Source organism: Crinia signifera, chromosome 2 (assembly GCF_055691185.1).
Source record: "Crinia signifera chromosome 2, ASM5569118v1, whole genome shotgun sequence".
NCBI lineage: Eukaryota > Metazoa > Chordata > Amphibia > Anura > Myobatrachidae > Crinia > Crinia signifera.
This window is the reverse complement of record NC_139218.1, coordinates 17,803,358-17,811,537: the sequence shown is the minus strand read 5'-3', so window position 1 is coordinate 17,811,537 and position 8,180 is coordinate 17,803,358. Positions and strand designations below refer to the sequence as shown.

Sequence of the window (8,180 nt, the reverse complement as noted above, 5' to 3'; positions counted from 1 at the left end):
TTTATTCGCATAATAGCGATAAGGTATATTGCGGACACAGTCCGATAAGGTATATTCGCAGATTAGAGACAAAGTACTGTGAAGGAATCTCTGATTAAGGTATTGGTTCTTGGTATACATAATACTATAAAAGGTACGCTACGCTGCGCTACGCTTTGTTCGCACGTAGCTAGGTATAAAGGGTACGTTGGTTGCGGACTTATTAAGTAACCAACGCTTTTCACTTATTGTCACTCTGGTTATATTTTAATCACCATTAACACCACTCACTGCAGACCCCCAAGCTCGTGCTGCCGCTGCAGCAGCAGCGCAGCTTCATAAAAATCGTTCCCCTCCCCACTGCCTTTTTTTTTTGAATGGAAGATGTAATGCTTTATAACGGTCTGTAGAGTCAGTTCTGATATTGCTCATTGTAAATACTGTGTCAAATACTTTGAAATCCTCTCTCATAATCCTTAAAAATGTTCATATCCAATGGACCGCCGATTCCTGCGGCCAATGAAATAAGCCACAATCACTAGGATTACAAGGACTCCCAACGCAGCACCCACGACTATTGGTACAGTGAAATTCTGATCAGCAAAGCAATCTTCCGCTGTATTATACGTTCCATTCTTTACACTGAATGGCTGAACTCTTACGTCAAATGTATTCATGTACAGGTCTCCCCACTGCCTTTTAACATTTTTTATGAGGGTGCAGGTCAAAGGAGGAGAGGAACAGTTTATTTTATAAAGCTGCAGCAGCGTGGAGGGAGCGTGGGAAGAAGGAAGGTTTGCAAATTTGATAAATGTAGCACTAAAGTACACTCTGAAATGTACTTTGGATAGCTCCGCCCATGTCCCCGCCCCATTTGCATGCCGTAAATGGGGTGGGGCCATGGGCGGAGCTATCCAAATTATGCTTGTGAGCTCCCCACGCCCCCTATTTCCTATAACAAACTGCTCTCTCCCGCAAAGCCCAGCTGAGAAGTTGGCAAGTATGGTTCACACCAGCACTGGGTGCTGGTTATAGAGTCTGGTTTCAGTCTTGTTCCTGGTCCGCAGTCCTGAGAGATCCTGTCTGTACAGTGTTGTTTCCTGTCCTGCAGCCTGTGTAGTCCTTTCCTGTAGAGTTCTGCCATAGTCCTGTCATTTGGTTGTGAAGCTGCAGCCTGGTGTCCCTGCCGTGCTGAGCCGCGTCACTACAGCTGTCTCGTCTGTCTGTCAGGGAGCTGCAGTCCACATAGGACAACTTGGCCACGCTCATTTAATCCGGTATCACCTTCTGGCATTGTTGCCTTTGTACTTATGTCCAGTCTGTCAGTCCCTGTATTATAGTCTGTTTTGTATTGTTTGTTGTTTCAGTTAGTTCTCCTCTTGTCACCTCACGGTCTCCTCTGCTGCCGTGTCTCCAACATAAATCCATGCTGCAACGGAGTCTGGGCGGACCTAAGTCGCCCTTACAGCTGGGGCGGTTACAGGCGAAGACTAGCCCGCAGGCACCAGTGGACCACTGAGGGGGGATAATAGAGTTAGGGTCCAGACTAGGGACAGATGTGGCTAAATCACCACTAGTCACAGCTTCACAGTTTTTTTGTATTACCAGCTTCCTTACAGGAACCTAGCTTTGTCGGAAAAACAAAGCACTTTGAAAGCTTTGCAGCTACTTGCACCTTCTTGTACTGTTATTGTATCTTTATTAATTGCACATCACTATTTTGTGTAAACACTTGGTACAATATTCATAATGTTGTAGTTCTCACTGCACAACACCCCTCCCCCCCCACCCCCCCCCCCCCACACACACACACATATATACGTTTTCCAAAGACCGGCACTCCTAAAAGATCCCACTTGGAACAAGCCCACCAACAAGAGCACATATGCAAACCAAATGACAACGATGGCACTCCCGCGGACTTCACAAGAAAAGACTCTGACACAGCTTCTAAGATAAGCTAACGTTTCGGGATTAAATTCCCTTTTTCAAAGCAAAACATCTGGTGCAAGACAAAATCAGAAGGCTTACACTCTTACCTATACCTATAGTGGTGAGGGGGTCCACTTAGCATACCACATGATGCCAGCCGCCGTCCCCGGTGACCCGGAAGTGCGTCATCTCACTGACACGTCAGTGCGTCCCATCCGTGCAGCGTCCCTAGCAACTCCGGCGACCTCCTGGCCGGTTACCAGGGACCAGCTCAGCGTGTTAGTGTCTTTGTTGCCAAGGGAACCCGGATAAAACACTGCAAAAAATACACATATTAAAAAAGTCTGAACGTGATAAGTGTGAAATAGGTGACAGACTATCTAAATAAAAAAGTCTAAAATATATAAACAAGGTGTAATATACAACTATACATGAGAAAGTGCACGATATAGCATTAGTGAAAGACAAAATAATTTTATAAAAGAAATAGATGGAATGTTTAAGGTGCTGGAGAGCAATGAGGCATGATCTATAGCATTATTAAAGGAACACATAATGGGCGGAATGCTGTAACATCCGCGCCCCCTGTTCGCCGCACAACGCGGGCTACCGCAGACCTAATTATCGCATATGCTCTAACATATGCGATAATTATGGCAATGGACAGCTCTTGCGTTAAGAGCTTTCCTTTGCGATCTTGCAGGCGATGCGCTGCAGGTCCCGGCGGCTCCCCCCTCCCTCCATTACCCGGGGCTGCTGCTGCATGCGTGTGTGGGCTCTCCTCCTCCTCCCTGCACCCAGAAGAGGATACAGTGCAGGAAGGAGGAGGTCACAGGTCCAGGCAGCACTGCGCTGTGCTGCCTGAACACAGGTGAGGGGGTGGTGTCGGTGCGAGGTGGCGGGGGTCCGTTCAGGGTAGCGTGGGTGCATTAAGAAGCCCATAGGCTTCTATTGGGTATCGCCAACTTTTGCTGGTGATACCCCCGCAGCTAAAACCCGCCGTGCGGGTTTTGCGGCATATCAAAATGCGGTAAAAATCCCGATAATGGGGTTTTTACCGCATTCCTGCTTTAGAGATTTTCCCCCTGTATGAGATCTGTTTATTGAGCCCTCACAGTTCATGGATCCATTTGGTCTCCAATTGGAGCAATCTTTTTCCTCTGTTGCCTCCCCGTATGTCCTCAGGTACTTGGTCTATAGCCATGTTGCACAGAGTAGCCAAGCTATGTTTCTCCTTGAAATGATAAGCAACAGGTTGCTCACTGTCCTTTTTCTCTAATGCTGCCTTGATCGCCGAGTGGTGAAGGGCCATCCTGGTTCTAAGAGTCCTGATAGTCTTACCCACATAGCATAGGCCACATGGGCATTTGATGAGATACACCACGTATGTGCTGGTACATGTCAAGGGTGTATGGATGGTGTATTTTATACCTGAGTGCGGATGGTAAAAGACCCTACCAGAAATCATGCAGCTGCATGTTGTGCAGCCTACACACTTGTAACAGCCACCTGGTTTGGTTCGTGTTTGTGGTCTTGTCCTTTTGGTCACATCCATTCTGACCAGCATGTCCCTGAAATATATACAGGTTGAGTATCCCGTATCCGAATATCCGTTATCCGAATTATTCCGAAAACCATACATTCCAGAAAGTGAACCAAAATTTTTTTTGATAAAAACTTACTGGTGACATCTGTAACAGCACTACTGAGGACATGATATGTAACTGGCACTACTGGGGACATCTGTAACAGCACTACTCGGGACATCTGTAACGGCACTACTGGGGACATGATATGTAACTGGCACTACTGGGGACATCTGTAACAGCACTACTCGGGACATCTGTAACGGCACTACTGGGGACATGATATGTAACTGGCACTACTGGGGACATCTGTAACAGCACTACTGGGGACATCTGTAATGGCACTACTGGGGACATCTGTAACAGCACTACTGAGGACATGATATGTAACTGGCACTACTGAGGACATCTGTAACAGCACTACTGAGGACATCTGTAACGGCACTACTGGGGACATCTGTAACAGCACTACTGAGGACATGATATGTAACCGGCACTACTGGGGACATCTGTAACAGCACTACTGAGGACATCTGTAACGGCACTACTGGGGACATCTGTAACAGCACTACTGAGGACATGATATGTAACCGGCACTACTGGGGACATCTGTAACAGCACTACTGAGGACATCTGTAACGGCACTACTGGGGACATCTGTAACAGCACTACTGAGGACATGATATGTAACTGGCACTATATAAGTGCAAGACAATGATTGCTTGGCATTTAAATTCAGTGCCTGAGTTAGTACACAAACTTTGTTTCATGTTTTGAAACCTTGTTTTATGCACAAATAATATATATTTGTGTTTATTTCATGTGTTTGATGTATATGTACAACATAAATGCAAGATACATCATTGAAATATTAATATTACTAAATACGGAATAATCCGTTATCCAAAATTCTCCTGGTCCCGAGCATTTTGGATAAGGGATACTCAACCTGTACATATATTTCCCCAGTATATAGCGCCGCACTCCAAAAGTACTTGAATCAAATAGGTCATTTTATTCTTGCATAAGCATATATACATATAAAACCACAGAAGTGAAAGTAATGAAAGGATAAAAATAAATAAAAGCACACAGCAATATTCAGCGCACAATGACCTTGGTGACAACAGCAATAATGATGGAATTATTGGAGCAGGTATCTGGATGGTAGATCGACAATGTCTACATCGACAATCAATATGTCACCATGCGGTTAACCTGCTTGTGGTCGACATGGTCAAAAGGTCGACACAAGTGCAGAAGTTCCCAGACAGGTAGCAGAGTGAGGCACCTGGCTCGAATTATGGCAAGTGAAGCAAGCCATGCGAGGGGACATGCATAGGTGTCGACATTGACACCAAAAGAAAGACTGTAGAAGCCAGCTTGTCTGGCTGAAAACAGCATAAACTCACCTGGCTATTGGCAGGAATCCTTAGCTCACACACTTGATCTGGGCCCGGGGGTTCGGCTTATCTTGATTGACGGGTTGGCTGATTTGAATGACGGTTCAGGATAGGCTGGTTGAGGTCAGAGGTGGAGATTGATGGGGTGATGTTCTTGCTTCCAGAAGATTCTGTCTCTTGCTTCAGGGAACGTTGGACTGTTAAGTACAAAGATTCATTTGATTAGCTAGATTCTGAACTTAATTGCTGTGTTTTCCATTAAAAAACCTTTGTTCACCCATCTATATTTCTCTAGATACTAAACCTCCTCTTTCTGTCACCTTTCCTTTCTTTTCTACCTGTTTCTATCCCCTCTATTTCTAATGTCTACCAGGCCCAAGCATTCTGTGGGGGCTCCCACTAGATATGTCAGCCTTGATGAGGCTGATATTAGGGCCAGGGCCAGGCCTCCGGTGCGCGGCGATGTAAGGGGCTTATCCCCTTCGCCGCGCAGAAGAAATGTGGGCGCCAGGGTTCTTCCCCCTGCACAAGTTTTGCCCAGCACTTCCATGGCTGGTGCAGGGCGTCGCGGAGCTCAATCCGCGACGCCGCGTGCAGCCAATTTCAATGGCGGCGGGCAGCGGGGGAGATCGCGCGGTGCTCAGTCAGCAGCACCGTCGCTGGTCTCTCCTCCCCCCGCCCGGGTAGGCAGTAGACGCCGGGGGTCGCGTGCCGCAGCGTTATGCGCGGCTCAGCACGCAGCTGACGGGGTGGGAGAGGGGGATGCCGGGATACAGCCCGGCCCGGCTCCCTCTCCACCATCGCTGCTCTCTTCTCCCCCCGCCCGTGTACGCAATAAGCGCCGGGTGTCGCGCCTGGCCGCAGACACCACGGCGCACAACAGTTTAGATGTGGTGGGCGAGGGGGATGCCGGGATACAGCCCGGCCCGGCTCCCTCTCCCCCTGTTCAAAAAAAAAATGGCGGGCGCGCTAGGGGACGGGATAGACGCCCCTAGCAACAGAAGTAAAAAAAAATAAAAAACGAGGCAAGGGAAAGGGTGCAGTGCCGGATGGCACTGGGAGCATTACTGCGGTGGCTGCTGTGAGAAGTGGCCGCCGCAGACATAATAGTGAAAATGCTGGCAGTGAAATTAATAATGAGCCTGCTGCGCCATCTAGTGGCGCGACTAGAAATAACATGGACAGGCACCTATTTATTCAACAATTTAGGAATAAATTGTCAGAAAGGGAATTTCATATGCTAGAGTCCGTTATGGAGGATTGGCAGTCCAACAGTGACTCATCGGACGATTCAAGGTCGTCCGATGGGTCTTCAGGGACGACTGTTTGCAGTAGTAACGGCAGTGGTTCTCAAAATTTGCAGGGTCCATCCGGCCACCAGAGGGGGTCGTCGGATGGCAGCCAGGAGAGCGAGCAACAAGGTCAGGCGCAGGATAGGGCTTTGGTAAGTAACGCAAGATCGAGGCGTAGGGAACGCAGGAGGTTAGCAGACGAACCAGCCAGGCAAAGTGTTGTAAGTATACAGGGTAACAAGATACTGCCTGGTCGCTCCTATGCGGATGCAGTGAGGGGGTCTAATCGGGCCGGAGATACGGTGACTTTAAATTCATCGACTCTGACGTCCATTTGCGCGGCGGTGGTATCCGCAGTGGCTCCTTTGCTGACCACCGGCCCAGGTGGACAAGGGAGTGCTGCTCCTACGGCTACAGTGGCTTCGGTGTCTGACATCATAGCCCGAGCCATAGCGCCTACCATTGCCGCGCAGGGGGGCGAAAGAGCAATTTGTGAGAGGGAAAATCCATCGCCTGTTGATGTGCCTGTTATCGGTGTCGTTAATGATACTATATTGGCAGGTCGAGGATTTTCACGGCAAGATATGGACCGACCGTCGTCGAGCCGTAGCAACAATGAAGGAGCAGGACGAAGAGCTGGAGCATCTGAAGCGGGTGAGTCCTCTAATGATCCAGACTGGACTAGTGAGGGTAATGCCATTTCGGGTAGCGATGGGTCCCGCCGCTCATCTTCACCAGAGAAGTCTAAGCGTAAAAGGTCTGCCAAGTCTCGTAAGAGGCGACGCAGACATGAAACTTCTGATTCTTCATTGGCGTCGACGTCTTCTGAAGGTAATTCATCTTCGGACGGCGGCGTGCGCAGGCGCAAGCGAAAGAGGCGTAGGGAATATAGGTCCCATAGCTCCGGATCCTCTAATGTATCGGTTGAGTCCGATGCAGTACAGTGCGCGAACACCGCTGTTAAGCGGGGTTTGCGCCCTAGGGCTAGGGATAGGATTAGAAAAGGGCGGTATGTAGATATCTTTGCTTTAACAAGCAAAGATAGGCGGGCCCTCCTAGCCGCAAGGAAAAAAGGACCCGCTAGCGAGGATGCCTTTCGAAGTTATAATAACTGGGTTAGAGGCATACTTATTTTTGCGGCCTGTTATTTAGAGACACATCCAGATGAATATGTGAACCTGGTGAGATACCAGTTCCTTATTCATAAACTCTACACCTCTTACGTCGGTCCCGGTTGGCGGGTCTATGACGAAGAGTTTAGGAGGAAGCAGCATGGCCGGGAGGTGTACGATTTTGGCAAGAAAGACGTAGAATTATACTGGGAAGTTGCCGAATCTGCTACACCTATTAGGGCTCCTGAAAATAAGGGGTGGGTAAGACAGTATGGGAGCAGGCCTTACAATAATATTAATAAGGGAGGTAATACGAAGCATGGCCATGGTAGGTGCTACTCATTTAATAATGGGCAATGCAGCCTGGGAAACCGGTGTCGTTTTCGGCACCTTTGTATCAGATGCGGAGGTCAACACGCAATCAAGGATTGCTCAAAACCTCCAACTGGTGGGGGAGGTGGGGCTCAGTCCACGACAAAACAAAGCCGCGGTCCAGCGGCACCTGTCGTTGGATAGGGCCCCAACTCCAATAGTATTGGTCAGGATGTTACCATGGCTGGAACGGTATCCGGACAGAGATGGAGCAAGATTTTTGCAGTCCGGATTTTCTGAAGGTTTTCAATTACCTGTTTCCGCTCCAATTAGTGCGGGAACTAAAGGAAACTTACGCTCAGCCATGGAGCATCCTGACATAATATCACAAAAAGTTGAAGCCGAGGTAAAACTAGGTCGCATGGCTGGCCCGTTTTCAACACCACCTGTTAAGGGACTAATTTTGTCCCCTATTGGGGTGGTTCCCAAAAAAGTTAAGGGGAAGTTCAGGCTGATTCAGCATCTTTCTTGTCCTAGAGGGTCGTCTGTCAATGACGCCATCAA

At 48.5% G+C, this 8,180-nt stretch overlaps 1 long non-coding RNA gene across 1 annotated transcript in view; it reads left to right on the top strand.

Moving 5' to 3' along the window:
- The first annotated feature begins 1,135 nt into the window (after nucleotides 1-1,135).
- The window catches only part of LOC146058677 (uncharacterized), a 47,086-nt gene continuing 40,041 nt past the window's right edge, over nucleotides 1,136-8,180 (top strand). Inside the window, exon 1 of the long non-coding RNA XR_014469893.1 lies at nucleotides 1,136-1,256. This is a non-coding gene — a long non-coding RNA (uncharacterized LOC146058677). The remainder of the gene's footprint in view (nucleotides 1,257-8,180) is intronic.